The following is a 26,015-nucleotide window of genomic DNA, read 5'->3' as shown; positions in this document are numbered from 1 at the left end:
TTATTTAAATGTATTCAATCGTCCAACACTGGTGTCTGCACACAGGATATTTCTCAGTTCTCTCCATAAGTAAACTTCCCATTTTCATCCTCTTCCATCCCCGACTTTAACACTCTGTTCTGTGCGATAATGGAGACTCTGCATTTGTAGCAAGTGCAGAGAAATTGGAGGAGAACCATTTTCGAATCAACACTTCTTCTTCCATGGATGCTTTTCTCATTAAACTGGGCTTTGACAGTGGTATCAAGCCGTCCTTGTCTTCAGCAGGACACAGAAACAGGCACTAAGTCTACTAACCAAGTTCAACCACACTCTGCAACTTAATAGACCAGTGCTTTACAAATTAGCCAACTGTGCCATCAGCAAAGGCAGCCAACGTGCCAAACCTTTATAATTCTTCTGTAGTACTTTTCTTTCTCGTAGGGAAAATTAACACTTTAACTGCACAAATCATACAGATTTTACACTTGAAGCACTCCATGAACACATACTTACACACCTTGCAGTTCATCTACACACACTTAAGCTAAAAACCCATTCTGTGAAGTCAAAATTCTGCAAACCTAGTACATATTCAGTGCGTGTACATAGAAGCACTTTTTAATGCCACTTAAATGCACTAGATTTTAGACTGAAGATGCAATCTAAATGACTGTGCAGTATGTACTCCACTTTATTATTAATTAGGAATGAGAACATGATGGCTATGAGAGTATTGGAAGAGCCTGCTTCCATTCTGAATGGAAACCTGAATTGTGTGACCATTGGCAAAAACCGACCACGAAGGGACTCGAACCCTCAATCTTCTGATTCGAAGTCAGATGCCTTATCCATTAGGCCATGCGGTCATGTGTCCTGCTGCGTTTATTTATATACTGTATGTGGTATGCAAGGATGGAAAATAAATTATTTATAGTTATTTAAGTTTACAAACCATTGTGGGGTTTTTTCAGCTCCTTTCAATTAAATCACTTTTTTGGAATTTATATAATGAGAATGTCACCAGTACGATAAGCTATTGTTTTCTTTTTTGCATTTAAACCTCTTTCTTCATGAGATTAAAGCTCAGAGTATGCTTTATATAGCTCTGGATGTTTCCAGAAGTGGAGAGAAACTGTTTTGAAAGTAGTACAAACTGCTCCTTCCTGGATATTCCAATTTACACACACTCAAAGGTTGTATACGTTTCATGAATCCTGACTTGGCCTATTCAAGTGCCTGAAAGCCTTTCACCACCTCTAGGAACAACAGTTACACCAATCCAATTCAAATCATTTTTTCCAAAGGAATATCTTCTGCCGGGTCAAAAATGCATCTGACAAAGATAGGTGTTTAAAAATTGACTTTGTAGTTTCAGAACATCAACATGACTCTGAAGAGTACAGAAGTAAAATGGTACCATTTCAAAGTTCCTAATACCTCATAAACATCTGAGAGGAAGCATGTAATAAATATACTTATTTTTCTGGAAAAGTAAGAGTGAACTTTGGTTTGCACCTCAGATGGGACTCGAACCCACAATCCCTGGCTTAGGAGGCCAGTGCCTTATCCATTAGGCCACTGAGGCACAGATAAATGCCAGCGATCTAGAGGCATTATTTAAATGTATTCAATCGTCCAACACTGGTGTCTGCACACAGGATATTTCTCAGTTCTCTCCATAAGTAAACTTCCCATTTTCATCCTCTTCCATCCCCGACTTTAACACTCTGTTCTGTGCTATAATGGAGACTCTGCATTTGTAGCAAGTGCAGAGAAATTGGAGGAGTACCATTTTCGAATCAACACTTCTTCTTCCATGGATGCTTTTCTCATTAAACTGGGCTTTGACAGTGGTATCAAGCCTTCCTTGTCTTCAGCAGGACACAGAAACAGGCACCAAGTCTACTAACCAAGTTCAACCACACTCTGCAACTTAATAGGCCAATGCTTTACAAATTAGCCAACTGTGTCATCAGCAAAGGCATCCAATGTGCCAATCCTTTATAATTCTTCTGTAGTACTTTTCTTTCTCGTAGGCAAAATTAGCACTTTAACTGCACAAATCATACAGATTTTACACTTGAAGCACTCCATGAACACATACTTACACACCTTGCAGTTCATCTACACACACTTAAGCTAAAAACCCATTCTGTGAAGTCAAAATTCCTCAAACCTAGTACATATTCAGTGCGTGTACATAGAAGCACTTTTTAATGCCACTTAAATGCACTAGATTTTAGACAGAAGATGCAATCTAAATGACTGTGCAGTATGTACTCCACTTTATTATTAATTAGGAATGAGAACATGATGGCTATGAGAGTATTGGAAGAGCCTGCTTCCATTCTGAATGGAAACCTGAATTGTGTGACCATTGGCAAAAACCGACCACGAAGGGACTCGAACCCTCAATCTTCTGATTCGAAGTCAGACGCCTTATCCATTAGGTCACGCGGTCAGGTGTCCTGCTGCATTTATTTATATACTGAAGTTGGTATGCAAGGATGGAAAATATATTATTTATAGTTATTTAGGTTTACAAACCATTGTGGGTTTTTTTCAGCTCCTTTCAATTAAATCACTTTTTTGGAATTTATATAATGAGAATGTCACCAGTACGATAAGCTATTGTTTTCTTTTTTGCATTTAAACCTCTTTCTTCATGAGATTAAAGCTCAGAGTATGCTTTATATAGCTCTGGATGTTTCCAGAAGTGGAGAGAAACTGTTTTGAAAGTAGTACAAACTGCTCCTTCCTGGATATTCCAATTTACACACACTCAAAGGTTGTATACGTTTCATGAATCCTGACTTGCCCTATTCAAGTGCCTGAAAGCCTTTCACCACCTCTAGAAACAACAGTTATACCAATCCAATTCAAATCATTTTTTCCAAAGAAATATCTTCTGCCGGGTCAAAAATGCATCTGACAAAGATAGGTGTTTAAAAATTGACTTTGTAGTTTCAGAACATCAACATGACTCTGAAGAGTACAGAAGTAAAATGGTACCATTTCAAAGTTCCTAATACCTCATAAACATCTGAGAGGAAGCATGTAATAAATATACTTATTTTTCTGGAAAAGTAAGAGTGAACTTTGGTTTGCACCTCAGATGGGACTCGAACCCACTATCCCTGGCTTAGGAGGTCAGTGCCTTATCCATTAGGCCACTGAGGCACCGATAAATGCCAGCTATCTAGAGGCATTATTTAAATGTATTCAATCATCCAACACTGGTGTCTGCACACAGGATATTTCTCAGTTCTCTCCATAAGTAAACTTCCCATTTTCATCCTCTTCCATCCCCGACTTTAACACTCTGTTCAGTGCTATAATGGAGACTCTGCATTTGCAGCAAGTGCAGAGAAATTGGAGGAGAACCATTTTCGAAACAACACTTCTTCTTCCATGGATGCTTTTCTCATTAAACTGGGCTTTGACAGTGGTATCAAGCCGTCCTTGTCTTCAGCAGGACACAGAAACAGGCACTAAGTCTACTAACCAAGTTCAACCACACTCTGCAACTTAATAGACCAGTGCTTTACAAATTAGCCAACTGTGTCATCAGCAAAGGCAGCCAATGTGCCAATCCTTTATAATTCTTCTGTAGTACTTTTCTTTCTCGTAGGGAAAATTAGCACTTTAACTGCACAAATCATACAGATTTTACACTTGAAGCACTCCATGAACACATACTTACACACCTTGCAGTTCATCTACACACACTTAAGCTAAAAACCCATTCTGTGAAGTCAAAATTCTGCAAACCTAGTACATATTCAGTGCGTGTACATAGAAGCACTTTTTAATGCCACTTAAATGCACTAGATTTTAGACTGAAGATGCAATCTAAATGACTGTGCAGTATGTACTCCACTTTATTATTAATTAGGAATGAGAACATGATGGCTATGAGAGTATTGGAAGAGCCTGCTTCCATTCTGAATGGAAACCTGAATTGTGTGACCATTGGCAAAAACCGACCACGAAGGGACTCGAACCCTCAATCTTCTGATTCGAAGTCAGATGCCTTATCCATTAGGCCATGCGGTCATGTGTCCTGCTGCGTTTATTTATATACTGTATGTGGTATGCAAGGATGGAAAATAAATTATTTATAGTTATTTAAGTTTACAAACCATTGTGGGGTTTTTTCAGCTCCTTTCAATTTAATCACTTTTTTGGAATTTATATAATGAGAATGTCACCAGTACGATAAGCTATTGTTTTCTTTTTTGCATTTAAACCTCTTTCTTCATGAGATTAAAGCTCAGAGTATGCTTTATATAGCTCTGGATGTTTCCAGAAGTGGAGAGAAACTGTTTTGAAAGTATTACAAACTGCTCCTTCCTGGATATTCCAATTTACACACACTCAAAGGTTGTATACGTTTCATGAATCCTGACTTGGCCTATTCAAGTGCCTGAAAGCCTTTCACCACCTCTAGGAACAACAGTTACACCAATCCAATTCAAATCATTTTTTCCAAAGGAATATCTTCTGCCGGGTCAAAAATGCATCTGACAAAGATAGGTGTTTAAAAATTGACTTTGTAGTTTCAGAACATCAACATGACTCTGAAGAGTACAGAAGTAAAATGGTACCATTTCAAAGTTCCTAATACCTCATAAACATCTGAGAGGAAGCATGTAATAAATATACTTATTTTTCTGGAAAAGTAAGAGTGAACTTTGGTTTGCACCTCAGATGGGACTCGAACCCACAATCCCTGGCTTAGGAGGCCAGTGCCTTATCCATTAGGCCACTGAGGCACAGATAAATGCCAGCGATCTAGAGGCATTATTTAAATGTATTCAATCGTCCAACACTGGTGTCTGCACACAGGATATTTCTCAGTTCTCTCCATAAGTAAACTTCCCATTTTCATCCTCTTCCATCCCCGACTTTAACACTCTGTTCTGTGCTATAATGGAGACTCTGCATTTGTAGCAAGTGCAGAGAAATTGGAGGAGTACCATTTTCGAATCAACACTTCTTCTTCCATGGATGCTTTTCTCATTAAACTGGGCTTTGACAGTGGTATCAAGCCTTCCTTGTCTTCAGCAGGACACAGAAACAGGCACCAAGTCTACTAACCAAGTTCAACCACACTCTGCAACTTAATAGGCCAATGCTTTACAAATTAGCCAACTGTGTCATCAGCAAAGGCATCCAATGTGCCAATCCTTTATAATTCTTCTGTAGTACTTTTCTTTCTCGTAGGCAAAATTAGCACTTTAACTGCACAAATCATACAGATTTTACACTTGAAGCACTCCATGAACACATACTTACACACCTTGCAGTTCATCTACACACACTTAAGCTAAAAACCCATTCTGTGAAGTCAAAATTCCTCAAACCTAGTACATATTCAGTGCGTGTACATAGAAGCACTTTTTAATGCCACTTAAATGCACTAGATTTTAGACAGAAGATGCAATCTAAATGACTGTGCAGTATGTACTCCACTTTATTATTAATTAGGAATGAGAACATGATGGCTATGAGAGTATTGGAAGAGCCTGCTTCCATTCTGAATGGAAACCTGAATTGTGTGACCATTGGCAAAAACCGACCACGAAGGGACTCGAACCCTCAATCTTCTGATTCGAAGTCAGACGCCTTATCCATTAGGTCACGCGGTCAGTTGTCCTGCTGCATTTATTTATATACTGAAGTTGGTATGCAAGGATGGAAAATATATTATTTATAGTTATTTAGGTTTACAAACCATTGTGGGGTTTTTTCAGCTCCTTTCAATTAAATCACTTTTTTGGAATTTATATAATGAGAATGTCACCAGTACGATAAGCTATTGTTTTCTTTTTTGCATTTAAACCTCTTTCTTCATGAGATTAAAGCTCAGAGTATGCTTTATATAGCTCTGGATGTTTCCAGAAGTGGAGAGAAACTGTTTTGAAAGTAGTACAAACTGCTCCTTTCTGGATATTCCAATTTACACACACTCAAAGGTTGTATACGTTTCATGAATCCTGACTTGCCCTATTCAAGTGCCTGAAAGCCTTTCACCACCTCTAGAAACAACAGTTATACCAATCCAATTCAAATCATTTTTTCCAAAGAAATATCTTCTGCCGGGTCAAAAATGCATCTGACAAAGATAGGTGTTTAAAAATTGACTTTGTAGTTTCAGAACATCAACATGACTCTGAAGAGTACAGAAGTAAAATGGTACCATTTCATAGTTCCTAATACCTCATAAACATCTGAGAGGAAGCATGTAATAAATATACTTATTTTTCTGGAAAAGTAAGAGTGAACTTTGGTTTGCACCTCAGATGGGACTCGAACCCACTATCCCTGGCTTAGGAGGTCAGTGCCTTATCCATTAGGCCACTGAGGCACCGATAAATGCCAGCAATCTAGAGGCATTATTTAAATGTATTCAATCGTCCAACACTGGTGTCTGTACACAGGATATTTCTCAGTTCTCTCCATAAGTAAACTTCCCATTTTCATCCTCTTCCATCCCCGACTTTAACACTCTGTTCTGTGCTATAATGGAGACTCTGCATTTGTAGCAAGTGCAGAGAAATTGGAGGAGAACCATTTTCGAATCAACACTTCTTCTTCCATGGATGCTTTTCTCATTAAACTGGGCTTTGACAGTGGTATCAAGCCGTCCTTGTCTTCAGCAGGACACAGAAACAGGCACTAAGTCTACTAACCAAGTTCAACCACACTCTGCAACTTAATAGACCAGTGCTTTACAAATTAGCCAACTGTGTCATCAGCAAAGGCAGCCAATGTGCCAATCCTTTATAATTCTTCTGTTGTACTTTTCTTTCTCGTAGGGAAAATTAGCACTTTAACTGCACAAATCATACAGATTTTACACTTGAAGCACTCCATGAACACATACTTACACACCTTGCAGTTCATCTACACACACTTAAGCTAAAAACCCATTCTGTGAAGTCAAAATTCTGCAAACCTAGTACATATTCAGTGCGTGTACATAGAAGCACTTTTTAATGCCACTTAAATGCACTAGATTTTAGACTGAAGATGCAATCTAAATGACTGTGCAGTATGTACTCCACTTTATTATTAATTAGGAATGAGAACATGATGGCTATGAGAGTATTGGAAGAGCCTGCTTCCATTCTGAATGGAAACCTGAATTGTGTGACCATTGGCAAAAACCGACCACGAAGGGACTCGAACCCTCAATCTTCTGATTCGAAGTCAGATGCCTTATCCATTAGGCCATGCGGTCATGTGTCCTGCTGCGTTTATTTATATACTGTATGTGGTATGCAAGGATGGAAAATAAATTATTTATAGTTATTTAAGTTTACAAACCATTGTGGGGTTTTTTCAGCTCCTTTCAATTAAATCACTTTTTTGGAATTTATATAATGAGAATGTCACCAGTACGATAAGCTATTGTTTTCTTTTTTGCATTTAAACCTCTTTCTTCATGAGATTAAAGCTCAGAGTATGCTTTATATAGCTCTGGATGTTTCCAGAAGTGGAGAGAAACTGTTTTGAAAGTAGTACAAACTGCTCCTTCCTGGATATTCCAATTTACACACACTCAAAGGTTGTATACGTTTCATGAATCCTGACTTGGCCTATTCAAGTGCCTGAAAGCCTTTCACCACCTCTAGGAACAACAGTTACACCAATCCAATTCAAATCATTTTTTCCAAAGGAATATCTTCTGCCGGGTCAAAAATGCATCTGACAAAGATAGGTGTTTAAAAATTGACTTTGTAGTTTCAGAACATCAACATGACTCTGAAGAGTACAGAAGTAAAATGGTACCATTTCAAAGTTCCTAATACCTCATAAACATCTGAGAGGAAGCATGTAATAAATATACTTATTTTTCTGGAAAAGTAAGAGTGAACTTTGGTTTGCACCTCAGATGGGACTCGAACCCACAATCCCTGGCTTAGGAGGCCAGTGCCTTATCCATTAGGCCACTGAGGCACAGATAAATGCCAGCGATCTAGAGGCATTATTTAAATGTATTCAATCGTCCAACACTGGTGTCTGCACACAGGATATTTCTCAGTTCTCTCCATAAGTAAACTTCCCATTTTCATCCTCTTCCATCCCCGACTTTAACACTCTGTTCTGTGCTATAATGGAGACTCTGCATTTGTAGCAAGTGCAGAGAAATTGGAGGAGTACCATTTTCGAATCAACACTTCTTCTTCCATGGATGCTTTTCTCATTAAACTGGGCTTTGACAGTGGTATCAAGCCTTCCTTGTCTTCAGCAGGACACAGAAACAGGCACCAAGTCTACTAACCAAGTTCAACCACACTCTGCAACTTAATAGGCCAATGCTTTACAAATTAGCCAACTGTGTCATCAGCAAAGGCATCCAATGTACCAATCCTTTATAATTCTTCTGTAGTACTTTTCTTTCTCGTAGGCAAAATTAGCACTTTAACTGCACAAATCATACAGATTTTACACTTGAAGCACTCCATGAACACATACTTACACACCTTGCAGTTCATCTACACACACTTAAGCTAAAAACCCATTCTGTGAAGTCAAAATTCCTCAAACCTAGTACATATTCAGTGCGTGTACATAGAAGCACTTTTTAATGCCACTTAAATGCACTAGATTTTAGACAGAAGATGCAATCTAAATGACTGTGCAGTATGTACTCCACTTTATTATTAATTAGGAATGAGAACATGATGGCTATGAGAGTATTGGAAGAGCCTGCTTCCATTCTGAATGGAAACCTGAATTGTGTGACCATTGGCAAAAACCGACCACGAAGGGACTCGAACCCTCAATCTTCTGATTCGAAGTCAGACGCCTTATCCATTAGGTCACGCGGTCAGTTGTCCTGCTGCATTTATTTATATACTGAAGTTGGTATGCAAGGATGGAAAATATATTATTTATAGTTATTTAGGTTTACAAACCATTGTGGGGTTTTTTCAGCTCCTTTCAATTAAATCACTTTTTTGGAATTTATATAATGAGAATGTCACCAGTACGATAAGCTATTGTTTTCTTTTTTGCATTTAAACCTCTTTCTTCATGAGATTAAAGCTCAGAGTATGCTTTATATAGCTCTGGATGTTTCCAGAAGTGGAGAGAAACTGTTTTGAAAGTAGTACAAACTGCTCCTTTCTGGATATTCCAATTTACACACACTCAAAGGTTGTATACGTTTCATGAATCCTGACTTGCCCTATTCAAGTGCCTGAAAGCCTTTCACCACCTCTAGAAACAACAGTTATACCAATCCAATTCAAATCATTTTTTCCAAAGAAATATCTTCTGCCGGGTCAAAAATGCATCTGACAAAGATAGGTGTTTAAAAATTGACTTTGTAGTTTCAGAACATCAACATGACTCTGAAGAGTACAGAAGTAAAATGGTACCATTTCAAAGTTCCTAATACCTCATAAACATCTGAGAGGAAGCATGTAATAAATATACTTATTTTTCTGGAAAAGTAAGAGTGAACTTTGGTTTGCACCTCAGACGGGACTCGAACCCACTATCCCTGGCTTAGGAGGTCAGTGCCTTATCCATTAGGCCACTGAGGCACCGATAAATGCCAGCTATCTAGAGGCATTATTTAAATGTATTCAATCATCCAACACTGGTGTCTGCACACAGGATATTTCTCAGTTCTCTCCATAAGTAAACTTCCCATTTTCATCCTCTTCCATCCCCGACTTTAACACTCTGTTCAGTGCTATAATGGAGACTCTGCATTTGTAGCAAGTGCAGAGAAATTGGAGGAGAACCATTTTCGAATCAACACTTCTTCTTCCATGGATGCTTTTCTCATTAAACTGGGCTTTGACAGTGGTATCAAGCCGTCCTTGTCTTCAGCAGGACACAGAAACAGGCACTAAGTCTACTAACCAAGTTCAACCACACTCTGCAACTTAATAGACCAGTGCTTTACAAATTAGCCAACTGTGTCATCAGCAAAGGCAGCCAATGTGCCAATCCTTTATAATTCTTCTGTAGTACTTTTCTTTCTCGTAGGCAAAATTAGCACTTTAACTGCACAAATCATACAGATTTTACACTTGAAGCACTCCATGAACACATACTTACACACCTTGCAGTTCATCTACACACACTTAAGCTAAAAACCCATTCTGTGAAGTCAAAATTCCTCAAACCTAGTACATATTCAGTGCGTGTACATAGAAGCACTTTTTAATGCCACTCAAATGCACTATATTTTAGACAGAAGATGTAATCTAAATGACTGTGCAGTATGTACTCCACTTTATTATTAATTAGGAATGAGAACATGATGGCTATGAGAGTATTGGAAGAGCCTGCTTCCATTCTGAATGGAAACCTGAATTGTGTGACCATTGGCAAAAACCGACCACGAAGGGACTCGAACCCTCAATCTTCTGATTCGAAGTCAGACGCCTTATCCATTAGGCCACGCGGTCAGGTGTCCTGCTGCATTTATTTATATACTGTAGTTGGTATGCAAGGATGGAAAATATATTATTTATAGTTATTTAGGTTTACAAACCATTGTGGGTTTTTTTCAGCTCCTTTCAATTAAATCACTTTTTTGGAATTTATATAATGAGAATGTCACCAGTACGATAAGCTATTGTTTTCTTTTTTGCATTTAAACCTCTTTCTTCATGAGATTAAAGCTCAGAGTATGCTTTATATAGCTCTGGATGTTTCCAGAAGTGGAGAGAAACTGTTTTGAAAGTAGTACAAACTGCTCCTTCCTGGATATTCCAATTTACACACACTCAAAGGTTGTATACGTTTTATGAATCCTGACTTGCCCTATTCAAGTGCCTGAAAGCCTTTCACCACCTCTAAAAACAACAGTTATACCAATCCAATTCAAATCATTTTTTCCAAAGAAATATCTTCTGCCGGGTCAAAAATGCATCTGACAAAGATAGGTGTTTAAAAATTGACTTTGTAGTTTCAGAACATCAACATGACTCTGAAGAGTACAGAAGTAAAATGGTACCATTTCAAAGTTCCTAATACCTCATAAACATCTGAGAGGAAGCATGTAATAAATATACTTATTTTTCTGGAAAAGTAAGAGACGAACTTTGGTTTGCACCTCAGATGGGACTCGAACCCACAATCCCTGGCTTAGAAGGCCAGTGCCTTATCCATTAGGCCACTGAGGCACAGATAAATGCCAGCGATCTAGAGGCATTATTTAAATGTATTCAATCGTCCAACACTGGTGTCTGCACACAGGATATTTCTCAGTTCTCTCCATAAGTAAACTTCCCATTTTCATCCTCTTCCATCCCCGACTTTAACACTCTGTTCTGTGCTATAATGGAGACTCTGCATTTGTAGCAAGTGCAGAGAAATTGGAGGAGTACCATTTTCGAATCAACACTTCTTCTTCCATGGATGCTTTTCTCATTAAACTGGGCTTTGACAGTGGTATCAAGCTGTCCTTGTCTTCAGCAGGACACAGAAACAGGCACCAAGTCTACTAACCAAGTTCAACCACACTCTGCAACTTAATAGACCAGTGCTTTACAAATTAGCCAACTGTGTCATCAGCAAAGGCAGCCAATGTGCCAATCCTTTATAATTCTTCTGTAGTACTTTTCTTTCTCGTAGGCAAAATTAGCACTTTAACTTCACAAATCATACAGATTTTACACTTGAAGCACCCCATGAACACATACTTACACACCTTGCAGTTCATCTACACACACTTAAGCTAAAAACCCATTCTGTGAAGTCAAAAGTCTGCAAACCTAGTACATATTCAGTGCGTGTACATAGAAGCACTTTTCTTTTTTTTTTTTTTTACTGTTACATAGAAGCACTTTTTAATGCCACTTAAATGCACTAGATTTTAGACAGAAGATGCAATCTAAATGACTGTGCAGTATGTACTCCACTTTATTATTAATTAGGAATGAGAACATGATGGCTATGAGAGTATTGGAAGAGCCTGCTTCCATTCTGAATGGAAACCTGAATTGTGTGACCATTGGCAAAAACCGACCACAAAGGGACTCGAACCCTCAATCTTCTGATTCGAAGTCAGACGCCTTATCCTTTAGGCCACGCGGTCATGTGTCCTGCTGCGTTTATTTATATACTGTAGGTGGTATGCAAGGATGGAAAATATATTATTTATAGTTATTTAGGTTTACAAACCATTGTGGGGTTTTTTCAGCTCCTCTCAATTAAATCACTTTTTTGGAATTTATATAATGAGAATGTCACCAGTACGATAAGCTATTGTTTTCTTTTTTGCATTTAAACCTCTTTCTTCATGAAATTAAAGCTCAGAGTATGCTTTATATAGCTCTGGATGTTTCCAGAAGTGGAGAGAAACTGTTTTGAAAGTAGTAAAAACTGCTCCTTCCTGGATATTCCAATTTACACACACTCAAAGGTTGTATACGTTTCATGAATCCTGACTTGCCCTATTCAAGTGCCTGAAAGCCTTTCACCACCTCTAGAAACAACAGTTACACCAATCCAATTCAAATCATTTTTTCCAAAGGAATATCTTCTGCCGGGTCAAAAATGCATCTGACAAAGATAGGTGTTTAAAAATTTACTTTGTATTTTCAGAACATCAACATGACTCTGAAGAGTACAGAAGTAAAATGGTACCATTTCAAAGTTCCTAATACCTCATAAACATCTGAGAGGAAGCATGTAATAAATATACTTATTTTTCTGGAAAAGTAAGAGTGAACTTTGGTTTGCACCTCAGATGGGACTCGAACCCACAATCCCTGGCTTAGGAGGCCAGTGCCTTATCCATTAGGCCACTGAGGCACAGATAAATGCCAGTGATCTAGAGGCATTATTTAAATGTATTCAATCGTCCAACACTGGTGTCTGCACACAGGATATTTCTCAGTTCTCTCCATAAGTAAACTTCCCATTTTCATCCTCTTCCATCCCCGACTTTAACACTCTGTTCTGTGCTATAATGGAGACTCTGCATTTGTAGCAAGTGCAGAGAAATAGGAGGAGTACCATTTTCGAATCAACACTTCTTCTTCCATGGATGCTTTTCTCATTAAACTGGGCTTTGACATTGGTATCAAGCCGTCCTTGTCTTCAGCAGGACACAGAAACAGGCACCAAGTCTACTAACCAATTTTCAACAACACTCTGCAACTTAATAGACCAATGCTTTACAAATTAGCCAACTGTGTCATCAGCAAAGGCAGCCAATGTGCCAATCCTTTATAATTCTTCTGTAGTACTTTTATTTCTCGTAGGCAAAATTAGCACTTTAACTGCACAAATCATACAGATTTTACACTTGAAGCACTCCATGAACACATACTTACACACCTTGCAGTTCATCTACACACACTTAAGCTAAAAACCCATTCTGTGAAGTCAAAATTCTGCAAACCTAGTACATATTCAGTGCGTGTACATAGAAGCACTTTTTAATGCCACTTAAATGCACTAGATTTTAGACTGAAGATGCAATCTAAATGACTGTGCAGTATGTACTCCACTTTATTATTAATTAGGAATGAGAACATGATGGCTATGAGAGTATTGGAAGAGCCTGCTTCCATTCTGAATGGAAACCTGAATTGTGTGACCATTGGCAAAAACCGACCACGAAGGGACTCGGACCCTCAATCTTCTGATTCGAAGTCAGACGCCTTATCCATTAGGCCACACGGTCATGTGTCCTGCTGCGTTTATTTATATACTGTAGGTGGTATGCAAGGATGGAAAATATATTATTTATAGTTATTTAGGTTTACAAACCATTGTGGGGTTTTTTCAGCTCCTTTCAATTAAATCACTTTTTTGGAATTTATATAATGAGAATGTCACCAGTACGATAAGCTATTGTTTTCTTTTTTGCATTTAAACCTCTTTCTTCATGAGATTAAAGCTCAGAGTATGCTTTATATAGCTCTGGATGTTTCCAGAAGTGGAGAGAAACTGTTTTGAAAGTAGTACAAACTGCTCCTTCCTGGATATTCCAATTTACACACACTCAAAGGTTGTATACGTTTCATGAATCCTGACTTGGCCTATTCAAGTGCCTGAAAGCCTTTCACCACCTCTAGGAACAACAGTTACACCAATCCAATTCAAATCATTTTTTCCAAAGGAATATCTTCTGCCGGGTCAAAAATGCATCTGACAAAGATAGGTGTTTAAAAATTGACTTTGTAGTTTCAGAACATCAACATGACTCTGAAGAGTACAGAAGTAAAATGGTACCATTTCAAAGTTCCTAATACCTCATAAACATCTGAGAGGAAGCATGTAATAAATATACTTATTTTTCTGGAAAAGTAAGAGTGAACTTTGGTTTGCACCTCAGATGGGAGTCGAACCCACAATCCCTGGCTTAGGAGGCCAGTGCCTTATCCATTAGGCCACTGAGGCACAGACAAATGCCAGCGATCTAGAGGCATTATTTAAATGTATTCAATCGTCCAACACTGGTGTCTGCACACAGGATATTTCTCAGTTCTCTCCATAAGTAAACTTCCCATTTTCATCCTCTTCCATCCCCGACTTTAACACTCTGTTCTGTGCTATAATGGAGACTCTGCATTTGTAGCAAGTGCAGAGAAATTGGAGGAGTACCATTTTCGAATCAACACTTCTTCTTCCATGGATGCTTTTCTCATTAAACTGGGCTTTGACAGTGGTATCAAGCCGTCCTTGTCTTCAGCAGGACACAGAAACAGGCACCAAGTCTACTAACCAAGTTCAACCACACTCTGCAACTTAATAGGCCAATGCTTTACAAATTAGCCAACTGTGTCATCAGCAAAGGCAGCCAATGTGCCAATCCTTTATAATTCTTCTGTAGTACTTTTCTTTCTCGTAGGCAAAATTAGCACTTTAACTGCACAAATCATACAGATTTTACACTTGAAGCACTCCATGAACACATACTTACACACCTTGCAGTTCATCTACACACACTTAAGCTAAAAACCCATTCTGTGAAGTCAAAATTCCTCAAACCTAGTACATATTCAGTGCGCGTACATAGAAGCACTTTTTAATGCCACTTAAATGCACTAGATTTTAGACAGAAGATGCAATCTAAATGACTGTGCAGTATGTACTCCACTTTATTATTAATTAGGAATGAGAACATGATGGCTATGAGAGTATTGGAAGAGCCTGCTTCCATTCTGAATGGAAACCTGAATTGTGTGACCATTGGCAAAAACCGACCACGAAGGGACTCGAACCCTCAATCTTCTGATTCGAAGTCAGACGCCTTATCCATTAGGCCACGCGGTCAGGTGTCCTGCTGCATTTATTTATATACTGTAGTTGGTATGCAAGGATGGAAAATATATTATTTATAGTTATTTAGGTTTACAAACCATTGTGGGGTTTTTTCAGCTCCTTTCAATTAAATCACTTTTTTGGAATTTATATAATGAGAATGTCACCAGTACGATAAGCTATTGTTTTCTTTTTTGCATTTAAACCTCTTTCTTCATGAGATTAAAGCTCAGAGTATGCTTTATATAGCTCTGGATGTTTCCAGAAGTGGAGAGAAACTGTTTTGAAAGTAGTACAAACTGCTCCTTCCTGGATATTCCAATTTACACACACTCAAAGGTTGTATACGTTTCATGAATCCTGACTTGCCCTATTCAAGTGCCTGAAAGCCTTTCACCACCTCTAGAAACAACAGTTATACCAATCCAATTCAAATCATTTTTTCCGAAGGAATATCTTCTGCCGGGTCAAAAATGCATCTGACAAAGATAGGTGTTTAAAAATTGACTTTGTAGTTTCAGAACATCAACATGACTCTGAAGAGTACAGAAGTAAAATGGTACCATTTCAAAGTTCCTAATACCTCATAAACATCTGAGAGGAAGCATGTAATAAATATACTTATTTTTCTGGAAAAGTAAGAGTGAACTTTGGTTTGCACCTCAGATGGGACTCGAACCCACTATCCCTGGCTTAGGAGGCCAGTGCCTTATCCATTAGGCCACTGAGGCACCGATAAATGCCTACAATCTAGAGGCATTATTTAAATGTATTCAATCGTCCAACACTGGTGTCTGCACACAGGATATTTCTCAGTTCTCTCCATAAGTAAACTTCCCATTTTCATCCTCTTCCATCCCCGACTTTAACACTCTGTTCTGTGCTATAATGGAGACTCTGCATTTGTAGCAAGTGCAGAGAAATTGGAGGAGTACCACTTTCGAATCAACACTTCTTCTTCCATGGATGCTTTTCTCATTAAACTGGGCTTTGACAGTGGTATCAAGCCGTCCTTGTCTTCAGCAGGACCCAGAAACAGGCACTAAGTCTACTAACCAAGTTCAACCACACTCTGCAACTTAATAGACCAGTGCTTTACAAATTAGCCAACTGTGTCATCAGCAAAGGCAGCCAATGTGCCAATCCTTTATAATTCTTCTGTAGTACTTTTCTTTCTCGTAGGCAAAATTAGCACTTTAACTGCACAAATCATACAGATTTTACACTTGAAGCACCCCATGAACACATACTTACACACCTTGCAGTTCATCTACACACACTTAAGCTAAAAACCCATTCTGTGAAGTCAAAATTCTGCAAACCTAGTACATATTCAGTGCGTGTACATAGAAGCACTTTTTAATGCCACTTAAATGCACTAGATTTTAGACTGAAAATGCAATCTAAATGACTGTGCAGTATGTACTCCACTTTATTATTAATTAGGAATGAGAACATGATGGCTATGAGAGTATTGGAAGAGCCTGCTTCCATTCTGAATGGAAACCTGAATTGTGTGACCATTGGCAAAAACCGACCACAAAGGGACTCGAACCCTCCATCTTCTGATTCGAAGTCAGACGCCTTATCCATTAGGCCATGCGGTCATGTGTCTTGCTGTGTTTATTTATATACTGTATGTGGTATGCAAGGATGGAAAATAAATTATTTATAGTTATTTAAGTTTACAAACCATTGTGGGGTTTTTTCAGCTCCTTTCAATTAAATCACTTTTTTGGAATTTATATAATGAGAATGTCACCAGTACGATAAGCTATTGTTTTCTTTTTTGCATTTAAACCTCTTTCTTCATGAGATTAAAGCTCAGAGTATGCTTTATATAGCTCTGGATGTTTCCAGAAGATGAGAGAAACTGTTTTGAAAGTAGTACAAACTGCTCCTTCCTGGATATTCCAATTTACACACACTCAAAGGTTGTATACGTTTCATGAATCCTGACTTGGCCTATTCAAGTGCCTGAAAGCCTTTCACCACCTCTAGGAACAACAGTTACACCAATCCAATTCAAATCATTTTTTCCAAAGGAATATCTTCTGCCGGGTCAAAAATGCATCTGACAAAGATAGGTGTTTAAAAATTGACTTTGTAGTTTCAGAACATCAACATGACTCTGAAGAGTAGAGAAGTAAAATGGTACCATTTCAAAGTTCCTAATACCTCATAAACATCTGAGAGGAAGCATGTAATAAATATACTTATTTTTCTGGAAAAGTAAGAGTGAACTTTAGTTTGCACCTCAGATGGGACTCGAACCCACAATCCCTGGCTTAGGAGGCCAGTGCCTTATCCATTAGGCCACTGAGGCACAGATAAATGCCAGCAATCTAGAGGCATTATTTAAATGTATTCAATCGTCCAACACTGGTGTCTGCACACAGGATATTTCTCAGTTCTCTCCATAAGTAAACTTCCCATTTTCATCCTCTTCCATCCCCGACTTTAACACTCTGTTCTGTGCTATAATGGAGTCTCTGCATTTGTAGCAAGTGCAGAGAAATTGGAGGAATACCATTTTCGAATCAACACTTCTTCTTCCATGGATGCTTTTCTCATTAAACTGGGCTTTGACAGTGGTATCAAGCCGTCCTTGTCTTCAGCATGACACATAAACAGGCACCAAGTCTACTAACCAAGTTCAACCACACTCTGCAACTTAATAGACCAGTGCTTTACAAATTAGCCAACTGTGTCATCAGCAAAGGCAGCCAATGTGCCAATCCTTTATAATTCTTCTGTAGTACTTTTCTTTCTCGTAGGCAAATTTAGCACTTTAACTTCACAAATCATACAGATTTTACACTTGAAGCACCCCATGAACACATACTTACACACCTTGCAGTTCATCTACACACACTTAAGCTAAAAACCCATTCTGTCAAGTCAAAATTCTGCAAACCTAGTACATATTCAGTGCGTGTACATAGAAGCACTTTTTAATGCCACTTAAATGCACTAGATTTTAGACTGTAGATGCAATCTAAATGACTGTGCAGTATGTACTCCACTTTATTATTAATTAGGAATGAGAACATGATGGCTATGAGAGTATTGGAAGAGCCTGCTTCCATTCTGAATGGAAACCTGAATTGTGTGACCATTGGCAAAAACCGACCACAAAGGGACTCGAACCCTCAATCTTCTGATTCGAAGTCAGACGCCTTATCCATTAGGCCATGCGGTCATGTTTCTTGCTGCGTTTATTTATATACTGTATGTGGTATGCAAGGATGGAAAATAAATTATTTATAGTTATTTAAGTTTACAAACCATTGTGGGGTTTTTTCAGCTCCTTTCAATTAAATCACTTTTTTGGAATTTATATAATGAGAATGTCACCAGTACGATAAGCTATTGTTTTCTTTTTTGCATTTAAACCTCTTTCTTCATGAGATTAAAGCTCAGAGTATGCTTTATATAGCTCTGGATGTTTCCAGAAGATGAGAGAAACTGTTTTGAAAGTAGTACAAACTGCTCCTTCCTGGATATTCCAATTTACACACACTCAAAGGTTGTATACGTTTCATGAATCCTGACTTGGCCTATTCAAGTGCCTGAAAGCCTTTCACCACCTCTAGGAACAACAGTTACACCAATCCAATTCAAATCATTTTTTCCAAAGGAATATCTTCTGCCGGGTCAAAAATGCATCTGACAAAGATAGGTGTTTAAAAATTGACTTTGTAGTTTCAGAACATCAACATGACTCTGAAGAGTAGAGAAGTAAAATGGTACCATTTCAAAGTTCCTAATACCTCATAAACATCTGAGAGGAAGCATGTAATAAATATACTTATATTTCTGGAAAAGTAAGAGTGAACTTTAGTTTGCACCTCAGATGGGACTCGAACCCACAATCCCTGGCTTAGGAGGCCAGTGCCTTATCCATTAGGCCACTGAGGCACAGATAAATGCCAGCAATCTAGAGGCATTATTTAAATGTATTCAATCGTCCAACACTGGTGTCTGCACACAGGATATTTCTCAGTTCTCTCCATAAGTAAACTTCCCATTTTCATCCTCTTCCATCCCCGACTTTAACACTCTGTTCTGTGCTATAATGGAGTCTCTGCATTTGTAGCAAGTGCAGAGAAATTGGAGGAATACCATTTTCGAATCAACACTTCTTCTTCCATGGATGCTTTTCTCATTAAACTGGGCTTTGACAGTGGTATCAAGCCGTCCTTGTCTTCAGCATGACACAGAAACAGGCACCAAGTCTACTAACCAAGTTCAACCACACTCTGCAACTTAATAGACCAGTGCTTTACAAATTAGCCAACTGTGTCATCAGCAAAGGCAGCCAATGTGCCAATCCTTTATAATTCTTCTGTAGTACTTTTCTTTCTCGTAGGCAAATTTAGCACTTTAACTTCACAAATCATACAGATTTTACACTTGAAGCACCCCATGAACACATACTTACACACCTTGCAGTTCATCTACACACACTTAAGCTAAAAACCCATTCTGTCAAGTCAAAATTCTGCAAACCTAGTACATATTCAGTGCGTGTACATAGAAGCACTTTTTAATGCCACTTAAATGCACTAGATTTTAGACTGTAGATGCAATCTAAATGACTGTGCAGTATGTACTCCACTTTATTATTAATTAGGAATGAGAACATGATGGCTATGAGAGTATTGGAAGAGCCTGCTTCCATTCTGAATGGAAACCTGAATTGTGTGACCATTGGCAAAAACCGACCACGAAGGGACTCGAACCCTCAATCTTCTGATTCGAAGTCAGACGCCTTATCCTTTAGGCCACGCGGTCATGTGTCCTGCTGCGTTTATTTATATACTGTAGGTGGTATGCAAGGATGGAAAATATATTATTTATAGTTATTTAGGTTTACAAACCATTGTGGGGTTTTTTCAGCTCCTTTCAATTAAATCACTTTTTTGGAATTTATATAATGAGAATGTCACCAGTACGATAAACTATTGTTTTCTTTTTTGCATTTAAACCTCTTTCTTCATGAGATTAAAGCTCAGAGTATGCTTTATATAGCTCTGGATGTTTCCAGAAGTGGAGAGAAACTGTTTTGAAAGTAGTACAAACTGCTCCTTCCTGGATATTCCAATTTACACACACTCAAAGGTTGTATACGTTTCATGAATCCTGACTTGGCCTATTCAAGTGCCTGAAAGCCTTTCACCACCTCTAGGAACAACAGTTACACCAATCCAATTCAAATCATTTTTTCCAAAGGAATATCTTCTGCCGGGTCAAAAATGCATCTGACAAAGATAGGTGTTTAAAAATTGACTTTGTAGTTTCAGAACATCAACATGACTCTGAAGAGTACAGAAGTAAAATGGTACCATTTCAAAGTTCCTAATACCTCATAAACATCTGAGAGGAAGCATGTAATAAATATACTTATTTTTCTGGAAAAGTAAGAGTGAACTTTGGTTTGCACCTCAGATGGGACTCGAACCCACAATCCCTGGCTTAGGAGGCCAGTGCCTTATCCATTAGGCCACTGAGGCACAGATAAATGCCAGTGATCTAGAGGCATTATTTAAATGTATTCAATCGTCCAACACTGGTGTCTGCATACAGGATATTTCTCAGTTCTCTCCATAAGTAAACTTCCCATTTTCGTCCTCTTCCATCCCCGACTTTAACACTCTGTTCTGTGCTATAATGGAGACTCTGCATTTGTAGCAAGTGCAGAGAAATTGGAGGAGTACCATTTTCGAATCAACACTTCTTCTTCCATGGATGCTTTTCTCATTAAACTGGGCTTTGACAGTGGTATCAAGCCGTCCTTGTCTTCAGCAGGACACAGAAACAGGCACCAAGTCTACTAACCAATTTTCAACAACACTCTGCAACTTAATAGACCAATGCTTTACAAATTAGCCAACTGTGTCATCAGCAAAGGCAGCCAATGTGCCAATCCTTTATAATTCTTCTGTAGTACTTTTCTTTCTCGTAGGCAAAATTAGCACTTTAACTGCACAAATCATACAGATTTTACACTTGAAGCACTCCATGAACACATACTTACACACCTTGCAGTTCATCTACACACACTTAAGCTAAAAACCCATTCTGTGAAGTCAAAATTCTGCAAACCTAGTACATATTCAGTGCGTGTACATAGAAGCACTTTTTAATGTCACTTAAATGCACTAGATTTTAGACTGAAGATGCAATCTAAATGACTGTGCAGTATGTACTCCACTTTATTATTAATTAGGAATGAGAACATGATGGCTATGAGAGTATTGGAAGAGCCTGCTTCCATTCTGAATGGAAACCTGAATTGTGTGACCATTGGCAAAAACCGACCACGAAGGGACTCGGACCCTCAATCTTCTGATTCGAAGTCAGACGCCTTATCCATTAGGCCACACGGTCATGTGTCCTGCTGCGTTTATTTATATACTGTAGGTGGTATGCAAGGATGGAAAATATATTATTTATAGTTATTTAGGTTTACAAACCATTGTGGGGTTTTTTCAGCTCCTTTCAATTAAATCACTTTTTTGGAATTTATATAATGAGAATGTCACCAGTACGATAAGCTATTGTTTTCTTTTTTGCATTTAAACCTCTTTCTTCATGAGATTAAAGCTCAGAGTATGCTTTATATAGCTCTGGATGTTTCCAGAAGTGGAGAGAAACTGTTTTGAAAGTAGTACACACTGCTCCTTCCTGGATATTCCAATTTACACACACTCAAAGGTTGTATACGTTTCATGAATCCTGACTTGCCCTATTCAAGTGCCAGAAAGCCTTTCACCACCTCTAGAAACAACAGTTACACCAATCCAATTCAAATCATTTTTTCCAAAGGAATATCTTCTGCCGGGTCAAAAATGCATCTGACAAAGATAGGTGTTTAAAAATTGACTTTGTAGCTTCAGAACATCAACATGACTCTGAAGAGTACAGAAGTAAAATGGTACCATTTCAAAGTTCCTAATACCTCATAAACATCTGAGAGGAAGCATGTAATAAATATAATTATTTTTCTGGAAACGTAAGAGTGAACTTTGGTTTGCACCCCAGATGGGACTCGAACCCACAATCCCTGGCTTAGGAGGCCAGTGCCTTATCCATTAGGCCACTGAGGCACAGATAAATGCCAGCAATCTAGAGGCATTATTTAAATGTATTCAATCGTCCAACACTGGTGTCTGCACACAGGATATTTCTCAGTTCTCTCCATAAGTAAACTTCCCATTTTCATCCTCTTCCATCCCCGACTTTAACACTCTGTTCTGTGCTATAATGGAGACTCTGCATTTGTAGCAAGTGCAGAGAAATTGGAGGAGTACCATTTTCGAATCAACACTTCTTCTTCCATGGATGCTTTTCTCATTAAACTGGGCTTTGACAGTGGTATCAAGCCGTCCTTGTCTTCAGCAGGACACAGAAACAGGCACCAAGTCTACTAACCAAGTTCAACCACACTCTGCAACTTAATAGACCAGTGCTTTACAAATTAGCCAACTGTGTCATCAGCAAAGGCAGCCAATGTGCCAATCCTTTATAATTCTTCTGTTGTACTTTTCTTTCTCGTAGGCAAAATTAGCACTTTAACTGCACAAATCATACAGATTTTACACTTGAAGCACTCCATGAACACATACTTACTCACCTTGCAGTTCATCTACACACACTTAAGCTAAAAACCCATTCTGTGAAGTCAAAAGTCTGCAAACCTAGTACATATTCAGTGCGTGTACATAGAAGCACTTTTTAATGCCACTTAAATGCACTAGATTTTAGACTGAAGATGCAATCTAAATGACTGTGCAGTATGTACTCCACTTTATTATTAATTAGGAATGAGAACATGATGGCTATGAGAGTATTGGAAGAGCCTGCTTCCATTCTGAATGGAAACCTGAATTGTGTGACCATTGGCAAAAAGCGACCACGAAGGGACTCGAACCCTCAATCTTCTGATTCGAAGTCAGACGCCTTATCCATTAGGCCACGCGGTCATGTGTCCTGCTGCGTTTATTTATATACTGTAGGTGGTATGCAAGGATGGAAAATATATTATTTATAGTTATTTAGGTTTACAAACCATTGTGGGGTTTTTTCAGCTCCTTTCAATTAAATCACTTTTTTGGAATTTATATAATGAGAATGTCACCAGTACGATAAGCTATTGTTTTCTTTTTTGCATTTAAACCTCTTTCTTCATGAGATTAAAGCTCAGAGTATGCTTTATATAGCTCTGGATGTTTCCGAAGTGGAGCGAAACTGTTTTGAAAGTAGTACAAACTGCTCCTTCCTGGATATTCCAATTTACACACACTCAAAGGTTGTATACGTTTCATGAATCCTGACTTGCCCTATTCAAGTGCCTGAAAGCCTTTCACCACCTCTAGAAACAACAGTTACACCAATCCAATTCAAATCATTTTTTCCAAAGGAATATCTTCTGCCGGGTCAAAAATGCATCTGACAAAGATAGGTGTTTAAAAATTGACTTTGTAGTTTCAGAACATCAACATGACTCTGAAGAGTACAGAAGTAAAATGGTACCATTTCAAAGTTCCTAATACCTCATAAACATCTGAGAGGAAGCATGTAATAAATATACTTATTTTTCTGGAAAAGTAAGAGTGAACTTTGGTTTGCACCTCAGATGGGACTCGAACCCACAATCCCTGGCTTAGGAGGCAAGTGCCTTATCCATTAGGCCACTGAGGCACAGATAAATGCCAGCGATCTAGAGGCATTATTTAAATGTATTCAATCGTCCAACACTGGTGTCTGCATACAGGATATTTCTCAGTTCTCTCCATAAGTAAACTTCCCATTTTCGTCCTCTTCCATCCCCGACTTTAACACTCTGTTCTGTGCTATAATGGAGACTCTGCATTTGTAGCAAGTGCAGAGAAATTGGAGGAGTACCATTTTCGAATCAACACTTCTTCTTCCATGGATGCTTTTCTCATTAAACTGGGCTTTGACAGTGGTATCAAGCCGTCCTTGTCTTCAGCAGGACACAGAAACAGGCACCAAGTCTACTAACCAATTTTCAACAACACTCTGCAACTTAATAGACCAATGCTTTACAAATTAGCCAACTGTGTCATCAGCAAAGGCAGCCAATGTGCCAATCCTTTATAATTCTTCTGTAGTACTTTTCTTTCTCGTAGGCAAAATTAGCACTTTAACTGCACAAATCATACAGATTTTACACTTGAAGCACTCCATGAACACATACTTACACACCTTGCAGTTCATCTACACACACTTAAGCTAAAAACCCATTCTGTGAAGTCAAAATTCTGCAAACCTAGTACATATTCAGTGCGTGTACATAGAAGCACTTTTTAATGTCACTTAAATGCACTAGATTTTAGACTGAAGATGCAATCTAAATGACTGTGCAGTATGTACTCCACTTTATTATTAATTAGGAATGAGAACATGATGGCTATGAGAGTATTGGAAGAGCCTGCTTCCATTCTGAATGGAAACCTGAATTGTGTGACCATTGGCAAAAACCGACCACGAAGGGACTCGGACCCTCAATCTTCTGATTCGAAGTCAGACGCCTTATCCATTAGGCCACGCGGTCATGTGTCCTGCTGCGTTTATTTATATACTGTAGGTGGTATGCAAGGATGGAAAATATATTATTTATAGTTATTTAGGTTTACAAACCATTGTGGGGTTTTTTCAGCTCCTTTCAATTAAATCACTTTTTTGGAATTTATATAATGAGAATGTCACCAGTACGATAAGCTATTGTTTTCTTTTTTGCATTTAAACCTCTTTCTTCATGAGATTAAAGCTCAGAGTATGCTTTATATAGCTCTGGATGTTTCCAGAAGTGAAGAGAAACTGTTTTGAAAGTAGTACACACTGCTCCTTCCTGGATATTCCAATTTACACACACTCAAAGGTTGTATACGTTTCATGAATCCTGACTTGCCCTATTCAAGTGCCTGAAAGCCTTTCACCACCTCTAGAAACAACAGTTACACCAATCCAATTCAAATCATTTTTTCCAAAGGAATATCTTCTGCCGGGTCAAAAATGCATCTGACAAAGATAGGTGTTTAAAAATTGACTTTGTAGCTTCAGAACATCAACATGACTCTGAAGAGTACAGAAGTAAAATGGTACCATTTCAAAGTTCCTAATACCTCATAAACATCTGAGAGGAAGCATGTAATAAATATAATTATTTTTCTGGAAACGTAAGAGTGAACTTTGGTTTGCACGCCAGATGGGACTCGAACCCACAATCCCTGGCTTAGGAGGCCAGTGCCTTATCCATTAGGCCACTGAGGCACAGATAAATGCCAGCAATCTAGAGGCATTATTTAAATGTATTCAATCGTCCAACACTGGTGTCTGCACACAGGATATTTCTCAGTTCTCTCCATAAGTAAACTTCCCATTTTCATCCTCTTCCATCCCCGACTTTAACACTCTGTTCTGTGCTATAATGGAGACTCTGCATTTGTAGCAAGTGCAGAGAAATTGGAGGAGTACCATTTTCGAATCAACACTTCTTCTTCCATGGATGCTTTTCTCATTAAACTGGGCTTTGACAGTGGTATCAAGCCGTCCTTGTCTTCAGCAGGACACAGAAACAGGCACCAAGTCTACTAACCAAGTTCAACCACACTCTGCAACTTAATAGACCAGTGCTTTACAAATTAGCCAACTGTGTCATCAGCAAAGGCAGCCAATGTGCCAATCCTTTATAATTCTTCTGTTGTACTTTTCTTTCTCGTAGGCAAAATTAGCACTTTAACTGCACAAATCAT

At 38.4% G+C, this 26,015-nt stretch overlaps 31 non-coding genes across 31 annotated transcripts; all 31 read right to left on the bottom strand.

Moving 5' to 3' along the window:
- Positions 1 to 775: 775 nt before the first annotated feature.
- On the bottom strand, positions 776 to 848 carry TRNAR-UCG (transfer RNA arginine (anticodon UCG)). Its single transcript has one exon. It is a non-coding gene; the product is annotated as a tRNA-Arg (tRNA).
- Positions 849 to 1,494: 646 nt separating this feature from the next.
- On the bottom strand, positions 1,495 to 1,567 carry TRNAR-CCU (transfer RNA arginine (anticodon CCU)). The gene has a single exon. It is a non-coding gene; the product is annotated as a tRNA-Arg (tRNA).
- An 803-nt stretch (positions 1,568 to 2,370) lies between these two features.
- TRNAR-UCG (transfer RNA arginine (anticodon UCG)) lies at positions 2,371 to 2,443 on the bottom strand. Its single transcript has one exon. It is a non-coding gene; the product is annotated as a tRNA-Arg (tRNA).
- A 646-nt stretch (positions 2,444 to 3,089) lies between these two features.
- On the bottom strand, positions 3,090 to 3,162 carry TRNAR-CCU (transfer RNA arginine (anticodon CCU)). The gene has a single exon. It is a non-coding gene; the product is annotated as a tRNA-Arg (tRNA).
- Positions 3,163 to 3,965: 803 nt separating this feature from the next.
- TRNAR-UCG (transfer RNA arginine (anticodon UCG)) lies at positions 3,966 to 4,038 on the bottom strand. The gene has a single exon. It is a non-coding gene; the product is annotated as a tRNA-Arg (tRNA).
- A 646-nt stretch (positions 4,039 to 4,684) lies between these two features.
- Positions 4,685 to 4,757, bottom strand: TRNAR-CCU (transfer RNA arginine (anticodon CCU)). The gene has a single exon. It is a non-coding gene; the product is annotated as a tRNA-Arg (tRNA).
- Positions 4,758 to 5,560: 803 nt separating this feature from the next.
- Positions 5,561 to 5,633, bottom strand: TRNAR-UCG (transfer RNA arginine (anticodon UCG)). The gene has a single exon. It is a non-coding gene; the product is annotated as a tRNA-Arg (tRNA).
- Positions 5,634 to 6,279: 646 nt separating this feature from the next.
- On the bottom strand, positions 6,280 to 6,352 carry TRNAR-CCU (transfer RNA arginine (anticodon CCU)). Its single transcript has one exon. It is a non-coding gene; the product is annotated as a tRNA-Arg (tRNA).
- Positions 6,353 to 7,155: 803 nt separating this feature from the next.
- TRNAR-UCG (transfer RNA arginine (anticodon UCG)) lies at positions 7,156 to 7,228 on the bottom strand. The gene has a single exon. It is a non-coding gene; the product is annotated as a tRNA-Arg (tRNA).
- A 646-nt stretch (positions 7,229 to 7,874) lies between these two features.
- Positions 7,875 to 7,947, bottom strand: TRNAR-CCU (transfer RNA arginine (anticodon CCU)). Its single transcript has one exon. It is a non-coding gene; the product is annotated as a tRNA-Arg (tRNA).
- An 803-nt stretch (positions 7,948 to 8,750) lies between these two features.
- On the bottom strand, positions 8,751 to 8,823 carry TRNAR-UCG (transfer RNA arginine (anticodon UCG)). Its single transcript has one exon. It is a non-coding gene; the product is annotated as a tRNA-Arg (tRNA).
- A 1,522-nt stretch (positions 8,824 to 10,345) lies between these two features.
- TRNAR-UCG (transfer RNA arginine (anticodon UCG)) lies at positions 10,346 to 10,418 on the bottom strand. Its single transcript has one exon. It is a non-coding gene; the product is annotated as a tRNA-Arg (tRNA).
- Positions 10,419 to 11,065: 647 nt separating this feature from the next.
- On the bottom strand, positions 11,066 to 11,138 carry TRNAR-UCU (transfer RNA arginine (anticodon UCU)). The gene has a single exon. It is a non-coding gene; the product is annotated as a tRNA-Arg (tRNA).
- An 841-nt stretch (positions 11,139 to 11,979) lies between these two features.
- TRNAR-UCG (transfer RNA arginine (anticodon UCG)) lies at positions 11,980 to 12,052 on the bottom strand. Its single transcript has one exon. It is a non-coding gene; the product is annotated as a tRNA-Arg (tRNA).
- Positions 12,053 to 12,698: 646 nt separating this feature from the next.
- Positions 12,699 to 12,771, bottom strand: TRNAR-CCU (transfer RNA arginine (anticodon CCU)). The gene has a single exon. It is a non-coding gene; the product is annotated as a tRNA-Arg (tRNA).
- An 804-nt stretch (positions 12,772 to 13,575) lies between these two features.
- TRNAR-UCG (transfer RNA arginine (anticodon UCG)) lies at positions 13,576 to 13,648 on the bottom strand. Its single transcript has one exon. It is a non-coding gene; the product is annotated as a tRNA-Arg (tRNA).
- Positions 13,649 to 14,294: 646 nt separating this feature from the next.
- On the bottom strand, positions 14,295 to 14,367 carry TRNAR-CCU (transfer RNA arginine (anticodon CCU)). Its single transcript has one exon. It is a non-coding gene; the product is annotated as a tRNA-Arg (tRNA).
- Positions 14,368 to 15,170: 803 nt separating this feature from the next.
- Positions 15,171 to 15,243, bottom strand: TRNAR-UCG (transfer RNA arginine (anticodon UCG)). Its single transcript has one exon. It is a non-coding gene; the product is annotated as a tRNA-Arg (tRNA).
- Positions 15,244 to 15,889: 646 nt separating this feature from the next.
- On the bottom strand, positions 15,890 to 15,962 carry TRNAR-CCU (transfer RNA arginine (anticodon CCU)). The gene has a single exon. It is a non-coding gene; the product is annotated as a tRNA-Arg (tRNA).
- An 803-nt stretch (positions 15,963 to 16,765) lies between these two features.
- Positions 16,766 to 16,838, bottom strand: TRNAR-UCG (transfer RNA arginine (anticodon UCG)). The gene has a single exon. It is a non-coding gene; the product is annotated as a tRNA-Arg (tRNA).
- Positions 16,839 to 17,484: 646 nt separating this feature from the next.
- On the bottom strand, positions 17,485 to 17,557 carry TRNAR-CCU (transfer RNA arginine (anticodon CCU)). Its single transcript has one exon. It is a non-coding gene; the product is annotated as a tRNA-Arg (tRNA).
- An 803-nt stretch (positions 17,558 to 18,360) lies between these two features.
- On the bottom strand, positions 18,361 to 18,433 carry TRNAR-UCG (transfer RNA arginine (anticodon UCG)). The gene has a single exon. It is a non-coding gene; the product is annotated as a tRNA-Arg (tRNA).
- Positions 18,434 to 19,079: 646 nt separating this feature from the next.
- On the bottom strand, positions 19,080 to 19,152 carry TRNAR-CCU (transfer RNA arginine (anticodon CCU)). The gene has a single exon. It is a non-coding gene; the product is annotated as a tRNA-Arg (tRNA).
- An 803-nt stretch (positions 19,153 to 19,955) lies between these two features.
- Positions 19,956 to 20,028, bottom strand: TRNAR-UCG (transfer RNA arginine (anticodon UCG)). Its single transcript has one exon. It is a non-coding gene; the product is annotated as a tRNA-Arg (tRNA).
- Positions 20,029 to 20,674: 646 nt separating this feature from the next.
- On the bottom strand, positions 20,675 to 20,747 carry TRNAR-CCU (transfer RNA arginine (anticodon CCU)). The gene has a single exon. It is a non-coding gene; the product is annotated as a tRNA-Arg (tRNA).
- An 804-nt stretch (positions 20,748 to 21,551) lies between these two features.
- TRNAR-UCG (transfer RNA arginine (anticodon UCG)) lies at positions 21,552 to 21,624 on the bottom strand. Its single transcript has one exon. It is a non-coding gene; the product is annotated as a tRNA-Arg (tRNA).
- A 646-nt stretch (positions 21,625 to 22,270) lies between these two features.
- On the bottom strand, positions 22,271 to 22,343 carry TRNAR-CCU (transfer RNA arginine (anticodon CCU)). Its single transcript has one exon. It is a non-coding gene; the product is annotated as a tRNA-Arg (tRNA).
- An 803-nt stretch (positions 22,344 to 23,146) lies between these two features.
- On the bottom strand, positions 23,147 to 23,219 carry TRNAR-UCG (transfer RNA arginine (anticodon UCG)). The gene has a single exon. It is a non-coding gene; the product is annotated as a tRNA-Arg (tRNA).
- A 645-nt stretch (positions 23,220 to 23,864) lies between these two features.
- TRNAR-CCU (transfer RNA arginine (anticodon CCU)) lies at positions 23,865 to 23,937 on the bottom strand. Its single transcript has one exon. It is a non-coding gene; the product is annotated as a tRNA-Arg (tRNA).
- An 804-nt stretch (positions 23,938 to 24,741) lies between these two features.
- On the bottom strand, positions 24,742 to 24,814 carry TRNAR-UCG (transfer RNA arginine (anticodon UCG)). The gene has a single exon. It is a non-coding gene; the product is annotated as a tRNA-Arg (tRNA).
- Positions 24,815 to 25,460: 646 nt separating this feature from the next.
- On the bottom strand, positions 25,461 to 25,533 carry TRNAR-CCU (transfer RNA arginine (anticodon CCU)). The gene has a single exon. It is a non-coding gene; the product is annotated as a tRNA-Arg (tRNA).
- Between the last annotated feature and the right edge of the window lie 482 nt (positions 25,534 to 26,015).

Source organism: Lissotriton helveticus, chromosome 5_1, assembly GCF_964261635.1.
Source record: "Lissotriton helveticus chromosome 5_1, aLisHel1.1, whole genome shotgun sequence".
Taxonomy (NCBI): Eukaryota; Metazoa; Chordata; class Amphibia; order Caudata; family Salamandridae; genus Lissotriton; species Lissotriton helveticus.
The sequence above is the reverse complement of the archived record's forward strand: the minus strand, read 5'-3'. Positions and strand labels throughout refer to the sequence as shown.